Consider the following 17,055-nt stretch of genomic DNA (forward strand, 5'->3'; position numbering starts at 1 on the left):
TAGCTGCGCGTTTACCGCTACGGCTGGCTTAAATTAAAATAAAAAATCGCTCTTGAAGTGATATCAAAATGAAAAAAAAGTCAACAATTGCTCTGGATTTCAATATATTTCGCTATGGTTTTATCTTTTGTAGTTTTACGTTGGATGTATTAGTGAATCTTGGAATTGTCAAGTATCAATTACAGAATTTCATCAAATTTAATAACACGAAAATGCTGCTCTTTTTGCATACTTGATTATGAAAGTTCACTTGAAAATTATTGGTCCAAAATAAACAAGGGTATGAACTGACTGTCTTAAGAACATATAAGTTGAAGATTTTTTCAGCTTTAAACATTAACATATTTCATCAAACTTAGAGAGTGGTCTTGGGCCTCTTAATAATCACGTGCTGTTATCGAAGGTTCTCTCAAGTTAATTTAACCAACAATTTCTCTAATAATACCGAATATTTGGGATAAAGCGCATAGAGCCCATTTAATTAAGGGATTGTGCTACTTTGCCCTAAATATTGATTCCCCAAATGTCGTTTCCTCGAATGCAGTCCCTTGCATGTCTGTTCTCCGAATATCCTGTTTCACAACTTCCTACATTTCAGAGTAGTGAACGGACCAGTCATCTGGTAGCACTCTGTCGCTGAAAACTATTCTTGCACCTTCATGAACTGCATCACTTCTCGAAGTGACAGGTCATTCGGAAAAATGGGATTCGAGGAAAAGGGTTATTCGGGGAACTGTAATTCGAGGAAAAGTAGCAACATCGTTTGACAAATAGTATGGAAATATAATATGAGACAAAATATAGATATTACAAACAACATATAAAACGGAAAGAACTCACCAATATAATAAATAAATTGCTCAGCATATACACAATCAACATTGATCTTGATTGCATCGCTCGTTCTCGCAAAAGCAGACGACGCAACGAAAGTACCAAATACTACTCTTCACTTGATATACGTTAGTTAAGGTCGTAGAGCAAATAAAACTTAATTGTTTTTTTTACAGGGCGTTAAGATGCAGCTGATATTATTTGGTTTGCATACACTTGGACCCCTCATATTCAAGAACGACAAAACTATTTTACCAGCTGTACTGCGGAAAAAGGCGTTGAGTTTGGCTCATGAAGGCCATGTTGGTGAAGTAGCGACGAAACGTATAATGCGACAATTCTTCTGGTGGCCTCGAATGTCTACGGAAGTATCTCGGTTCATAAAGCAATGCGAAACGTGTGCCTTACTATCTAAAAAGAATCCACCATTACCACTAGCCAGCAGAATGCTACCAGAGGGACCCTGGGAAATTTTACAGATCGATTTCCTTTCGGTACCTCATTTCGGTTCTGGAGAATTACTAGTGGTTATCGATACATATTCCCGTTATTTATGCGTTGTAGAAATGAAGGGCCTGGATGCTGAAAGTACTAATCAAGCTCTCAGCGAAGTTTTTCAAATGTGGGGTTGCCCATTAGTCGTCCAAAGCGACAACGGACCACCGTTCCAGAGCACGGCATTCACTCAGTTTTGGCAAGATAAAGGCGTTGAAATCCGGAAAGCAATACCATTAAGTCCACAGTCAAATGGATCGGTCGAACGCCAAAACCAAGGCATAATCAAGGCACTTGCAGCATCAAGGCTCGACAAACGGAACTGGCGGCTTGCCTTGCGAGAATATGTACACCGGCACAACACGCTAATCCCACATTCCCGCTTGGGAGTAACTCCGTTCGAAATGATGGTTGGCTGGAAGCACCGCGGGACCTTCCCAAGTCTGTGGTTCAACGCAGAAAGCGATCACGATCGAGAGGAAATAGCCGAGAAAGACGCTGAAGCTAAACTGATTAGCAAAAAATACGCCGATGCCTCACGAGGAGCCAAGGAATCAGATATTGGTGTGGGAGATATTGTGCTGCTAGCTCAACCGAAAAAGACCAAAGTAGATCCGACTTTTTCATCCGAACGGTATACAGTAATCGCGAGAGAGGGGGCCAAAGTAGTCGTCATGAGTAAGTCGGGATTGCAATACGGCCGCAACGTACGAGAGGTCAAAAAAGCTCCTGAAACCGAAACAACACCTGTTCCGCCACCTATTGAAACAAACGAAGAGATCGAAGTTAAATCTAGCATTGAACATGAACAGGCTGTTCTGCCAGAGGGTAAGCTGCAAGGAACATCTGAACCGTGTTCTGAAAACGGTATTTCAAATGCGACCACCTCCAGGAATCTTCGTCAGCGCTCAGGAATCAAACGTCCAACACGATTTGACGACGGATATGTTTATCGCGTATTTTTCTGATTTCCTAAAGAGAAAAGAAAAGAAAAATAAATGAGCGAAAATTTGCAGGCAAATATCAAACTAAGAAAAAAAAAACACGAATACTTCGAAAATAAACGTCACTTTGAAATCCATGAACTAACAATAAACTTCTTGAAATTCAATATGTGTTTCCATAATCTAGTTTTTTCAAACCTTTGGTTTCCTTGTAGAAGCTTTTACTGTTGTTTAGGAATCGGATGAGCCAGGATGATTTCGTTTTTTTCAATCCAGTTGGAGTAGAGGCGAGAGGAGATGTAGTAAATAGCCTAACGGTATACGAAGAACGCGAAAAACTGAGCAAACCAAGCAAACACTGTTGAATCAGGAGAAACACAGAATGTAAATAAAAGAGTGTATAATGGAATTGGATTTGACAGAAAGTATATAGAAGAATAACACTGCACAGTGAAATGTGCGAAAAGACGTTTAAAATTACCCAGTCGGTAAAGCAGGTTCGAACCATGCTTCGAAAAAAGGTTCGAATATACACTGGAAAAACAACAATGGTTATATTTGGAGAGTCCTATGAAAAACGCAAAAAAAAAGTGAAATGTGTAGAATAAGGAGAAACGCAAAAGCTGTTGCGGAAGTGAATTGCAACATCGACGAGGAACGAATCAGGGTAATAGAGGAAGTAGGAAGCCATCTGGATTCAGTGTTCGGATTTTGGCAAGTACGGACGCGTTTAAAATTTCGGCTAATTTTCAAATTCGGAGTGCGTGTGATTTGGAGTTCCAGTTCAGTATTTTATTTAAAAAAATGAAATACGGCTACGAATACGACAACGTGAAACAAAGTATTATCACTTCAGGGCGTTGATACAGAATGAAAAATTTGATTGATTTTTACATGGCGTTACGATTCAATTCATTAATGTAGACTTAAGTTAAACTACTGCAGGATGTTGATAGAGCTTGGAATTTTCAATTAATGACCTACAGAGCATTGAGATCTACCTGATCTAAATAGAATAAGGTCAAATTACTCCAGGGCGGTAATACAGTATATTCCAAATTCAATTGATGTTCTAAAGGGCGTTAAGATGCACTTGAACTACATAAGAAAAGCTTAAAATATTCCAGGACGTTGAACAGGCTAGAATTTCCAATTGATGGCATATAGGACGTTAAGATGAATTTAATATACGTGAGAAAGGAACAAATTAATCCTGGGCGTTGATATATTTTGACAATTTCGATGACATCAATCAGAGCGTTGAGATGCACCTGATCTTCAAAGGATAAAGTCAAATTACTCCAGGGCGTTGATACTGCTAAGAATTTTCTATTGATTTTCAACAGGGCGTAAATATCCTCCAGATCTTGCAAAGATCTATATGAAATAAAACAGAATTACTTCAGACCATTGGTATAGCTTGGTCGATTGATGTTATACAAAGTGTTAAGATATTTCTGAACTATGTGAAATAAGGCCAAATTACTCCAGGGCGTTGCAAAAGCTTGGAATTTTTAAATGATGTCCTACATGGCGTTGCGATGTACCTGATCTACATGAAATAAGCTCAAATTACTCCAGGGCATTGATACAGCTTGGAATTTTCAATGGATAAAGGGCATTAGGTTGCGCCTGATTTACGTAAGATAAGGTCATTGGGCAAGGTCGTAAGACAAGGAAAATAGATATCGAACAGGGCGTTAATATGAATTGATTACATGACACGAGTTCAAATTACTCCAGGACGTTGATACTGCATGGAGTTTTCAATTGATGGCCTAATGTGCACCTTATCTCAGATCTACGTGAGACAAGGTCGAATTACTCCAGGGCGTCAATACAGATTGGAATTTTCAATCGATACAGGGCATTGAGGTGCACCTGATCTTCGTAAGACAAGGTCAAATAAGTGAAGGGCGTTTATACATCTTGACATTTGTCCCACAGGGCGTAAAAATGCAGCTTATTTACATGAAACAAGGTCAATTCACTCCAGGGCGTTGATAAATCTTGGAATATTCAATTGATGTTCTACAGGGCGTAAAGATGCACTTGGTCTACGAAAAATTAGGTCACATTACTCCAGGACGTTTATAAAGCTTGAATTTTCAATTGATGTCCTACAGGGCGATGAGATGTATTTGATCGACATAGGATTAGGTTAAATTACTCCAGGGCGTTGATAGTGCTTGGAGTTTCTATTGAGGTCACACAGGGCGTCAAGATGTACTTTGGGATGAGCTTAAATTATTCTAGGGCTTTTAAACAGCTTGAATTTTTTTAATATTGTCCTACAGCCCTGTACGTTGAGATGCTGCTGATCTATGTGAGACAAGTTCAAATCACTCTAGGGCGTCAATAGATTGTAGCTTTCAATTGATGCAGGTCATTGAGGTACACCTGATCTAGGTGGACAAGGTCAAATCAATCAAGGGCGTTTGTACATCTTGACATTTGTCCCACAGGGCGTTAAGATGTAGCTGATTTACATGGTACGAGTCCAAATTACTCCAGGGCGTTGATAATGCTTAAAATATTCAAGTGATGTGGGGCTTAAAGATGGGCGTAAAGATGCACTTGGTCTACATAAGGGATGTCAAGTTACTCTTAGGCGTTGATAAAGCTTGAATTTTAAATTGATGTCATACAGGGCGTTAGGATGCTACGGATCTATATGGGGCGAAGTAAAATTACTCCAGGGCGTTGATACAGCTCAAAAATTTCGATGGAATTTTTACAGGGCGGTAATATGTTCAATATGAAGTTCTGAAAGAAATAGGGTAACAGAGCGTTGGTAGGTACAGATTGGAAATTTCGATTGAAATCTTATGGGGCGTTTGATTGTTGTTGATTTTGCACATTTTTTTTCTATGACTTCGGGTGAAAAATTCAAAAAAAAAAATCTGAGAAAAGCTTCTTAGTCGTCGACTAAGCGCGACTAAGCAGGACGACAGGGCTGGTCATAATAAACAATTAAATGTTTTTCAACTCGATTTTATGAAAGTACACAAAATTTACAACAATAAAGGTATACGGAAAAATCAGGCTAACTTTTACCGTTTTAAAGATATAACGATTTTAATACAAAATTTTGATATAATTTTCAATTTTCGGTCATTTTCGAATGTTTTTCGAGGCTCATAAGCCTAGAAGTTTGTTCATTGTCTGAATGAGCAGATAATTTTTGTCTAAAATGTTTGAAAAAATATTGATTTGGTAATTTGGTATGAGGCGAAATAAAAAATGTGCCCTGTAAAAATGATTTATTTATTTTTTTAACGAAACACAACTTCAACATTCATCATTGTGATATTTTGATATGTAATTATCAAGAAAATATGGAACAAAATGTTAAAAGTTAAAAAATAACGAATATAAAGCAATCAATATGGAAATGCATTTATATCGATTTAAGATAATGAAATTTTTCCATTCGAAAACAAAAACTTTATGAGTAGAGGAGTAACGTGCCCAGTTGTCTCACACAAATATACCTGATGTTTTCTTAAAGTACAGCACGTTGGTATATTTGTGTGGTCGGACAGAAACGTACCTAATAGTTGATTCAAGTACCCATGTTGGTATAAAAAAGAGCTGATGCAGCAAAGGCACAAGCAAGTGATAATCAAGTGAAATGTAAAAGATAGCTTAGATCAATGAAGCATAAAATGAACACCATCAACAAAGGTTGTGTAAATGTGTTTTCAAATAAGTGTTCAACAAGTTACCGAAATCTCACGGAAAGTAATATCCCCAGCAACACACATGTTATAATTCTGTATTATCAACTGATATAAGACCAAAACTAGTCATATTTAAGTTGATCATACACAACTATAACATGTGTGTTGCTCGGGATTGCCAAATTAGTTGAACTAGAATTTGCAGATGAAAATCAGCTTAATAACCAATTTAAAATTTGCGATTCGTGTCGTTTACAATTGGCCAAAAGAACAGCATTATCAAGCAGTGATGACTTGTCAAGTAGTGAAGAGGAAGATGTTTGCATGGAAGAGGAAACAATAGAAGCATCAGCATCAGCAACTTCAATACAGTCAACGGGTTCCAATATGAATATTCCTAGTCAGGAATCATTGGAAGCAACGTGCAACTTCAATAGAATCAACAAACTCCAACTTGAATTTTTCTAGTAAGGAGACATTAGAAGCAAGTTTCCTATTTCATTCAAAAGTTAGAAAAATTGATATCACATGATTGAATTAAAAAAGAGCAGTCTACATTTTTGAAAAATAAAAAAATAACTTGCAGGAAAGAGAATTGGGTCCCAAAATTTGTAATGAAATCTTGTTTTTATTTAATAACACGAAAAAGCATGTTACTGTAATTACTTAAGCAATTTTTCCCGCTCAAATAATGGCTTTATCATGTTCAAACTTTAATTTAAAAATTTGGTCCATAAGAGCATCTTTAACGGGGGCGACTATTCCGGTGAATAAAATGATCACCTACAGAGCTGTCATTTTAGTTTAGTCACTCATTCTCACACCGGTCGCTACTATATTTAGTAACTCGTTTCCGTACCGGTCGTTGCCTTTTGGGTCAACATATTGGGTTGTGAAAATAATGGTGATTATTTCAGCTTGGGAATTTTTTTGGAACTCTACTGGAATATCTATTACATTGTGGTGCGGGATTCCGACTGGAATCCTTGGGATTCCAACTGAAATTCTTGGGATTCCGACTGGAATTCTTGGGATTCCGACTGGAATTCTTGGGATTCCAACTGGAATCTTGAGGATTCCAACCGGAATCCAGAGGATTCCAACCGGAATCCAGAGGATTCCAACCGGAATCCAGAGGATTCCAACCGGAATCCAGAGGATTCCAACCGGAATCCAGAGGATTCCAACCGGAATCCAGAGGATTCCAACCGGAATCCAGAGGATTCCAACCGGAATCCAGAGGATTCCAACCGGAATCCAGAGGATTCCAACCGGAATCCAAAGGATTCCAACCGGAATCCAAAGGATTCCAACCGGAATCCAAAGGATTCCAACCGGAATCCAGAGGATTCCAACCGGAATCCAGAGGATTCCAACCGGAATCCAGAGGATTCCAACCGGAATCCAGAGGATTCCAACCGGAATCCAGAGGATTCCAACCGGAATCCAGAGGATTCCAACCGGAATCCAGAGGATTCCAACCGGAATCCAGAGGATTCCAACCGGAATCCAGAGGATTCCAACCGGAATCCAGAGGATTCCAACCGGAATCCAGAGGATTCCAACCGGAATCCAGAGGATTCCAACCGGAATCCAGAGGATTCCAACCGGAATCCAGAGGATTCCAACCGGAATCCAGAGGATTCCAACCGGAATCCAGAGGATTCCAACCGGAATCCAACCGGAATTCCAGTCGGAATCCAACCGGAATTCCAGTCGGAATCCAACCGGAATTCCAGTCGGAATCCAACCGGAATTCCAGTCGGAATCCAACCGGAATTCCAGTCGGAATCCAACCGGAATTCCAGTCGGAATCCAACCGGAATTCCAGTCGGAATCCAACCGGAATTCCAGTCGGAATCCAACCGGAATTCCAGTCGGAATCCAACCGGAATTCCAGTCGGAATCCAACCGGAATTCCAGTCGGAATCCAACCGGAATTCCAGTCGGAATCCAACCGGAATTCCAGTCGGAATCCAACCGGAATTCCAGTCGGAATCCAACCGGAATTCCAGTCGGAATCCAACCGGAATTCCAGTCGGAATCCAACCGGAATTCCAGTCGGAATCCAACCGGAATTCCAGTCGGAATCCAACCGGAATTCCAGTCGGAATCCAACCGGAATTCCAGTCGGAATCCAACCGGAATTCCAGTCGGAATCCAACCGGAATTCCAGTCGGAATCCAACCGGAATTCCAGTCGGAATCCACCGGAATTCCAGTCGGAATCCCAAGGATTCCAGTCGGAATCCCAAGGATTCCAGTTGGAATCCCAAGGATTCCAGTCGGAATCCCAAGGATTCCAGTCGGAATCCCAAGGATTCCAGTTGAAATCTGGTTGGAATCCTAAAGATTCCGGTTGTAATACCAAGGATTCTTGTTGGAATCCCAAGAATTCCGGTTGGAATCTCAAGGATTCCAGTTGGAATCTCAAGGTTTCCGGTTGGAGTCCCAAAGATTCGAGGTGAAATCCTGAAAGATAAATTCTTTCGAGGAACCGAATGTATCAAAAATTTCTCTCGGATTTCCATTAATCACATCGGATTCCTACACTGCAAAAATTGTAATAATTTTCTACATGTGTATCGACACATCAATATTAGAACCTATCTCACACATTGAATTCATATAAATGAGATTGAATGAACCTTGTTACTGTGAATAAAAAATATGTGTGAATCCACATAGCAAAAATCTATATAGTTTCACACATAACGCTTATATGGAAAATGAACTAGTGAACATCAACAACAAGAACGAGGAAAACAGATCGAGTGCAGATCAACCATTTTGTAAAACGAAAACCTTTTTCGTTAAACAAGTAATTTGGTAAGTTTGTCGAATATTTATTGAAAACTTGAGTACATAACTAATTGAATTATTCATTTTTGCATTTTGAGGGTGAGAAGACGGAACCAAAGGAAGGCAGCCAGCGAAACCACCCTGTAAGCATCACAATGGTCATCATTCCCTCGCTTATACGAACAATCCCGTATCACCAGAAATTCTCCCGGTTTCTTTATTGCTGGGTCATTGTGACAAAAATAATTCTTAAGAAGAAATTATGATTATTATTGTGATTGAAATGAGAATAAACAATCATTTTTATTACTATATATGATTGAGAATTTGCAACTAAATTCTAAACTAAAATCCGAGCTAAGATCAATAATATTATTCATAAATTATCTTCATAAAACTCATGGTTTTCAATAATAATTATCATGTGAACTGACACATAGCTTCAATATATTTTGAATGAACTCCAGTTATTTGTTTCACACATAGTCAACATGTGTCGACACAAATTGCAAAATACTATGTGTGGAACAAATACTAACGATATGAGGAATTTTTCTAGTGCACTAGTAGTACTATAGTATTCTTAAAAAACCTTGAAATTTTGCCCGAATTCCCAAAATTTCATAATTTGCATAATGTGGAAATCATCAAATTTTTCAAAATTCCCACCAGAATCTCAGAACTCCCACTGTATGCTTAAATTAAAATCGAATAGCAGCGCTACTATCGCGCAACTAAATTTGCTCACCCGATGCTTCCCGAAAGCAGCGCTGTCTTTTTGCTACCCCGGTTAGCAGCGCCCGGTACGGATCAGCGTAATGATGCTGCGCAATGTAATTTAGTTTAGTCGCGCACCGTTAAAGTTGCTCTAAATGAACCTTGACACTTTTGATCATGTTTGACGTTCGCTTAGTCGACAAAAACACCACAGGGGTTTTAGTTCGACCACTGGGGTTGTTCCTATCTGACATTTCGTAAGGGACACGGAAAACAAAATAAACCCAAAATTTGAGTTTAAGCCAAAGAATGTGACAAAATCTAATAAAAATGTTTTTGGGCTTAAACCAACGGAAAACATTAGAAAATTGAGTAAACATGTGTTTTTGGCCTAAACTTAAGCGTTTGGCACTAAAATTGGGACAGGGCTTTAGGACCCAATTTGTAGCTATATGTGATTTTTCAGAAAATTACACTTTTGTACTTCAGGATGAATTTCAAAGTCATCACTGGAATGCGCAGCAAGCAACTATTCATACTTACTTACTTATTTGGCTTTACATCAATTATCTTGATAAAGCCTCGCCAACAATATTTCGCCAATTCCCTCGGTTCATGGCCGCTTCTCTCCATCCTCGACTGTGACCCACGCTCTCCAGGTCCTGGTGTACCTGGTCAATCCACCTAGCTCGCTGCGCCCCACGCCTTCTTGTTCCGACCGGATTCGTGGCGAACACCATCTTTACAGGGTTGTTGTCCGGCATTCTTGCAACATGCCCTGCCCAGCGTATCCTTCCAGCTTTAGCTACCTTCACGATACTGGGTTCGCCGTAGAGTTGAGCGAGCTCGTGGTTCATCCTTCGCCGCCACACGCCGTTCTCCTGCACGCCGCCGAAGATCGTCCTTAGCACTCGGCGTTCGAAAACCCCAAGAGCTTGCAAGTCCTCCTCGAGCATAGTCCACGCCTCATGCCCATAGAGGACTACCGGTCTTATAAGCGTTTTGTACATCGTGCATTTGGTGCGGGAGTGAATCTTTCTTGACCGCAGTTTCTTCTGGAGCCCATAGTAGGCACGACTTCCGCTGATGATGCGCCTTCGTATTTCCCGACTAACATTGTTGTCAGCCGTCAACAAGGATCCGAGGTAGACGAACTCCTCCACCACCTCGAAGGTATCCCCGTCTATCGTAACACTGCTTCCTAGGCGGGTCCTGTCGCGCTCAGTTCTGCCAACCAGCATGTACTTTGTTTTCGACGCATTCACCATTAGCTCGACTCTTGTTGCTTCGCGTTTCAGGCGGGTGAACAAATCTGCCACCGTTTCAAATTTTCTCCCAATAATATCCATGTCGTCCGCGAAGCAAACAAATTGTCCGGATCTCGTGAAAATCGTGCCTCGACTGTTAAGTCCGGCTCTCCGCATGACACCTTCAAGCGCAATATTGAACAACAGGCACGAAAGTCCATCGCCCTGTCGTAGTCCCCGCCGAGACTCGAACGAACTGGAGTGTTCGCCCGAGATCTTCACGCAGTTTTGCACACCGTCCATCGTTGCTCTGATCAATCTTGTGAGCTTCCCGGGAAAGCTGTTCTCGGCCATGATTTTCCATAGCTCTATGCGGTCGATACTATCGTATGCCGCCTTGAAATCGATGAACAAATGGTGCGTAGGGACCTGGTACTCACGGCATTTCTGGAGGATTTGCCGCACGGAAAAGATCTGGTCCGTTGTCGAGCGGCCGTCGATGAAACCTGCTTGATAACTTCCCACGAACTCGTTTGCTATAGGTGATAGACGACGGAAGAGAATCTGGGATAGCACTTTATAGGCGGCGTTTAGGATGGTGATTGCACGATAATTTTCACACTCCAGTTTGTCGCCCTTTTTGTAGATAGGGCATATAACGCCTTGCTTCCACTCCTCCGGTAGCTGTTCCGTTTCCCAGATTCTGACTATCAGCCGATGCAGACAAGCGGCCAACCTGTCCGGGCCCATCTTGATGAGTTCGGCTCCGATACCATCCTTGCCAGCGGCTTTGTTGTTCTTGAGCTGTTGAATGGCATCCTTAACTTCCCCCATCGTGGGAGCTGGTTGATTTCCGCTATCCGCTGTGCTGACGTAGCCATCGCCTTCGCTGTCCTGACCTTCTGTGCCTGTGTTCTCTGCGCCATTCAGGTGTTCATCGTAGTGCTGCTTCCACCTTTCGATCACCTCGCGTCCGTCCGTCAAGATGCTCCCATCCTTATCCCGGCACATCTCAGCTCGCGGCACGAAGCCTTTGCGGGATGTGTTGAGCTTCTGATAGAACTTCCGCGTTTCTTGAGAACGGTACAGCAACTCCATCTCTTGGCATTCCACCTCTTCCAGGCGGCGCTTTTTGTCCCGGAATAGGCGGGTTTGCTGTTTCCGCTTCAGTCTGTATCGTTCCACGTTTTGCCGCGTACCATGCTGCAGCATTGCAGCCCGCGCTGCATTCTTCTCCTCTAAAACCTCTTGGCACTCCTCGTCGAACCAATCGTTTCTTGAGCTCCGTTCCACATATCCGACAACGCTTTCGGCAGCGTCGTTAATGGCTGCTTTGACTGTCCTCCAGCAGTCCTCAAGAGGGGCCCTATCGAGCTCACCCTCATCCGGCAACGCTGCCTCAAGATGCTGCGCGTACGCATTGGCGACATCCGGTTGTTTCAGCCGCTCGAGATTGTACCGGGGCGGGCGTCGGTACCGTACATTGTTGACGATGGATAGTTTTGGGCGCAGTTTCACCATCACCAGGTAGTGGTCGGAGTCAATGTTGGCGCCACGATAGGTTCTGACGTCGGTTATGTCGGAGAAGTGCCGTCCATCGATCAAAACGTGGTCGATTTGCGATTCTGTCTGCTGAGGTGATCTCCAGGTGTACCGATACGGGAGGCTGTGCTGGAAATAGGTGCTACGAATGGCCATGTTCTTGGAGGCGGCAAAACCTATCAGTCGTAGGCCGTTCTCGTTCGTCAGCCGGTGGGCACTGAACTTTCCAATCGTCGGTCTGAACTCCTCCTCCTGGCCAACCTGAGCATTCAAATCTCCTATGATGATCTTGACGTCGTGGCTTGGGCAGCGGTCGTACTCGCGTTCGAGCTGCGCGTAAAATGCGTCCTTGTCATCATCAGTGCTTCCGGAGTGTGGGCTATGCACGTTGATTATGCTGAAGTTAAAGAATCGGCCTTTGATTCTTAACTTGCACATTCGTTCATTGATCGGCCACCACCCGATCACGCGCCTTTGCATATCACCCATCACTATAAAAGCTGTTCCCAGCTCGCGTGTGTTGCCGCAGCTCTGGTAGATGGTATGATTACCTCTAAACGTTCGCACCAATGCTCCTGTCCAGCACACCTCCTGCAGCGCTACGATGTCGAAACCGCGGGTCTTCAGTACATCGGAGAGTATGCGAGTACTTCCAATGAAGTTGAGAGATTTGCAGTTCCACGTACCGAGTTTCCAATCGCTAGTCCATTTTCGTCGCTGTGGTCTTTGCCGATTGTTCCGGTCCGTATTCTCTCGTTGACGTTCCTGTGCTGATGTGATCTTACGGCTGGCTCGCAGGGCCTGACACCAACCCCCTAGATTTCCGGAGGACCATTCCCCCTAAATGTTCGGAGGGCCATAGTGCGCAGTTTAGCTTAGAGTCCTTCTCTGGCACTCGGACGATGATCAGCCGCCCCTGACATGGGGAACAGACGCTGTTGTGAGCCGCTCCTAACGTGGAGTACAGACGCTCCAGGTTTGAAAAAGCAAACCCCCCCTTCCCTGTCAGCATACGACCAAAGTTCCCACCGGGGGTTGGTTACCCGATCTTCCCCAAGGTTACTCGTACCCCGGCCAGTACCACGAGGAGGTAGGGATAGGAGTTGCTGGGCAAGAGGCTAAGGACCGCACATAGGGGTCTATTTTATTCCTGCAGGTACGCGAGGTACCAATGGTACGCCATGCTCAGCCATTTACCGCGCCAAGCAACTATTCATCCATTTGCGAATTATTTTAAGGAAAATGGCATGCTCAATCATTTAAGTTTTGTAGTAATTTCCGAAGATTTGCGGCATGATTCTACACCCGTTAACTTATTTATCTCAAAAATGATAATTTCATACGCCAAGAAAAGCACTTAAATTTGAACAAAATTTATTTCATGTCCGATGGAGCTGCATCACAATATAAAAATAGAAAGAACTTTTCTAGTCTTTGCCAATTTAAGAAAAACTATGATATAGATGTTGAATGGCTTTTTTTCGCAACATCGCATGGCAAAGGGCCCTACGAAGCATTAGGGGAAACAAAAAACGCATGGCTACAAGGGCTAGTCTAGCTAAAGAACGTGAACATCCCATCAAAAATGCCAAGGAATTATTTGATTGGGCTCAAAAGCGAAAGGAGGAGCAACTAACACAAATTTTCTTTTCTTATGCAACTACAACAGAGTATGAACATACCAAGGAACAGCTTAATGAACAATATTCGAAAGCAATAACTATTCAGGGAACACAAAAATACCATTCATTTATTCCAGTTTCCGTAGATAAAATAGAAGTTAGGCAATTTTCAAACTGTAATGATGGTAAAAAAAATTGTAAACATTATGAAAAAGTAAGAAATCTGTATCAAAATAGGACGCTCCATCATTGTATAAGAACATGAAATAAAATGCTTTCAGAAAAAAATATTTATTCTATCAACTCGAAAAACATCCGAAAACAACCAAAAGTTGTGAATTTTCAGTAAATTTAGTTTTAAAATCGCTGTATCTCGGAAACGGTAGCTGTTAATGCCAAATTAGAGTAGCTCGTATATAAATTAGTTTCACTGTAAAGCTATGAATTCTAGCAGTTACAAACAATGCTTAGACATTCTAATAAGATCATATTGATCCTTTTCATGCCATTTTAAGAGCTTCGGGCTTATTTCGGCTTTCGCGCCATTAGCATTGTTCTATTGCCTATATAAGACAATCAAAACCTTCTACAACTAGCCAGTAGTATATAAGACTAAAGAACGTGTAACTAGTGAAAATATAAGCCCAACGTACCTGTTACAAAGTTAAGTGTCTGTTGTTTAGTGTTACAATAAACTGTTTGATCCAGCCATTCTGTGTTCATTTTCTGTATCCGGAAGAAAAGTTCGTCGTTCTTGTGTTCCTTTCGAAAGCTGGTCATTTCACGGCACTGACCTCACAAACGCTGGAATGTGCGTCAACAGTAGCAATTAGCAAAATTTTCTCATACACCTTTTTTGTTGCAAATTTTGCGTACTTTCATAAAATCGGGTCGAAAGGCATTCAAAAAGTTTATTTAGACCATATTGAAAAATCAACCTTTTTTTTAAATCATAACTTTTTTGTCCATGATTTCTCCATCTTGACCCACTGTGCAGAAGACTCCATTTTTTGGCTACTTCAAAATATAAAAAAATAAAAGAAATAAAAAAAACGATTTTTGAAAAAATGGATTTTTAAGCTTTATTTTCGAAAAAAAATTTACAGTGTATATTTTTTCCAGATAGTTCCAACAATAACCAACAATAACTTTGCGGAAGACACCAAACCGATCAGATAAAAAGTTTCTGAGTTTTAACTTTTGAAAATTGCTAAGGTTTTTTTTCTTAGGCCCTTCTCAAAAGTAACGCTAGGGTAAAAATGGCGAACCGATGTTGAAAATAGGTATTTTTAGGTATAAAGAAAGCATGTGCCAAAATTCAGCCAAATCAAAAGATTCAAAAGTAAACCGACATTCGAATTCAAATGGAACCGCTCACATGATGTTTTGGTCCAGAAATGCTCGATTGTGCGAATCGTACCTATTCAATTTTGTATAATTTCGTTTAAGTGTGTGACTTGATCAAGGGTTTTTACAGCTCGCTGATATATGCCTCCTTAGGGGTCATGCACAAATTACGTCACGCTCCAAGGGGGGGGAGGGTTTCGAGCCAAGCGTGACAAGCCTTACAAAATTTTCAGAGGACTCATACAAAAAGTGTGACAAAGGGGGGGGGGGGAGGGGGTCGAAAAAGTTGAAATTTAGCGTGACATAATTTGTGTACCATCCCTTAGCTTCGTCTAAAGCTAATTGGTATATGCAACATATTATTCCCCATTTGAAAGTTCCGGAAATCATGAGTTGAGAATATATGTTAATAGTAATCTATCACCTTGATAATACGGATGTTAATTAAAATGAGAGTTTCACAAACAAACATCAAACAAATGGTCATAGTAATAATGTACCCAACACAGTAAAAAAAAATGTCAAAAGTTTTTTTTTTGATCTATTAACATAATTCGCTTCATTCGGACTCGATCCAAATTTTTAGCATTGAATTTATCGATTTACTTTGCCACAACCTTAGCGTCTAAATTTAAGAGGAATTGGTGTGAGTGTAGATAATGGGAATAGAATGTAGTCATGTTATAACAAACATTGTGATGTAATTGATATAACAATGAGCTAAATTACTTAAAAAGACATTTTTCTCTAGGCAACCTAGATAAGTAATCAACATATTGTAATTCTAAACATACATATAAGTTCTATAAAATGACTGACGACAATATAAAATTCCTTTAGAATTGAATCACATCTGAATCTGACAGAACGAAAACCCACGTTCTGAATCTGATCCGTCGATGTGAACCACAATATTTAAAACATAAGCGGTTTTTCCAGTTATTTTTTTGTTAAAAACATTTATAGGAAATATTGTAATCTGTTATAATTTAGTTATGCATAATTAAATTTGATTCAATTCAATAAGCTTTATTATTGTATAAATTATAACGTATTTTAACATATTCTTTCATGACGTAGTTATATTTTTTCTTATTTTTACTATTAGAGAGCCTCATTTGATTGGAATAAGTTGTGGTAACTTAATAATAATATTTGTTATAACTCTGTTGAAGTTCGCTGGTCGAAATAGTACGTATATGCAGCGTCTTCTGTAATTATTTGTTGGTTCAACTTATGATTATCAATATGATTAAAACGATTTGCACAAATAAAATCTCCCACGCTGAACCAAAATAATCACAATCTCAGGATGAAGCAACCGATAAAGGCGCTGTGTCTGCAATAATTGCTTTGCAATAGAGGCCCACCTGTTGTGTAAAGGAAATCATTTTCGCGGACAAAATCGTAGCCACTTCGATCTCCCTTGGACCAATCTTACATCAATGGCGCACGCTAGTTAGATTTTTCCCTGCTTCCTCTGGATACTGATGGTAAATATGACGGAAACGCGACGCATCTATCTATGAGACACCCGTGGCGTTATGAGACACATGGGAAGCTCATCTAATTAAGTAAGCACCGTCATCCCAGCGCGAAAACGGTCACTCGACTGATGAGTGGGGCACGCTGCTGACTGACTCAACAAGAAACAGGATATGGTTTCTAAGCAGGGATTCATAATGATGAACAAATTTTCGTTACAGCGTATGCTACTGTTTTGCCAAATTCGAAGCAAACTGATCTCATCTACTGACCACAGATTAAGCTATATTTTCAAGATTTTTTTTGCATTGTATATTCACCATAAAAAGATAAAATCC

Source organism: Aedes aegypti, chromosome 3 (assembly GCF_002204515.2).
Source record: "Aedes aegypti strain LVP_AGWG chromosome 3, AaegL5.0 Primary Assembly, whole genome shotgun sequence".
Lineage (NCBI taxonomy): Eukaryota > Metazoa > Arthropoda > Insecta > Diptera > Culicidae > Aedes > Aedes aegypti.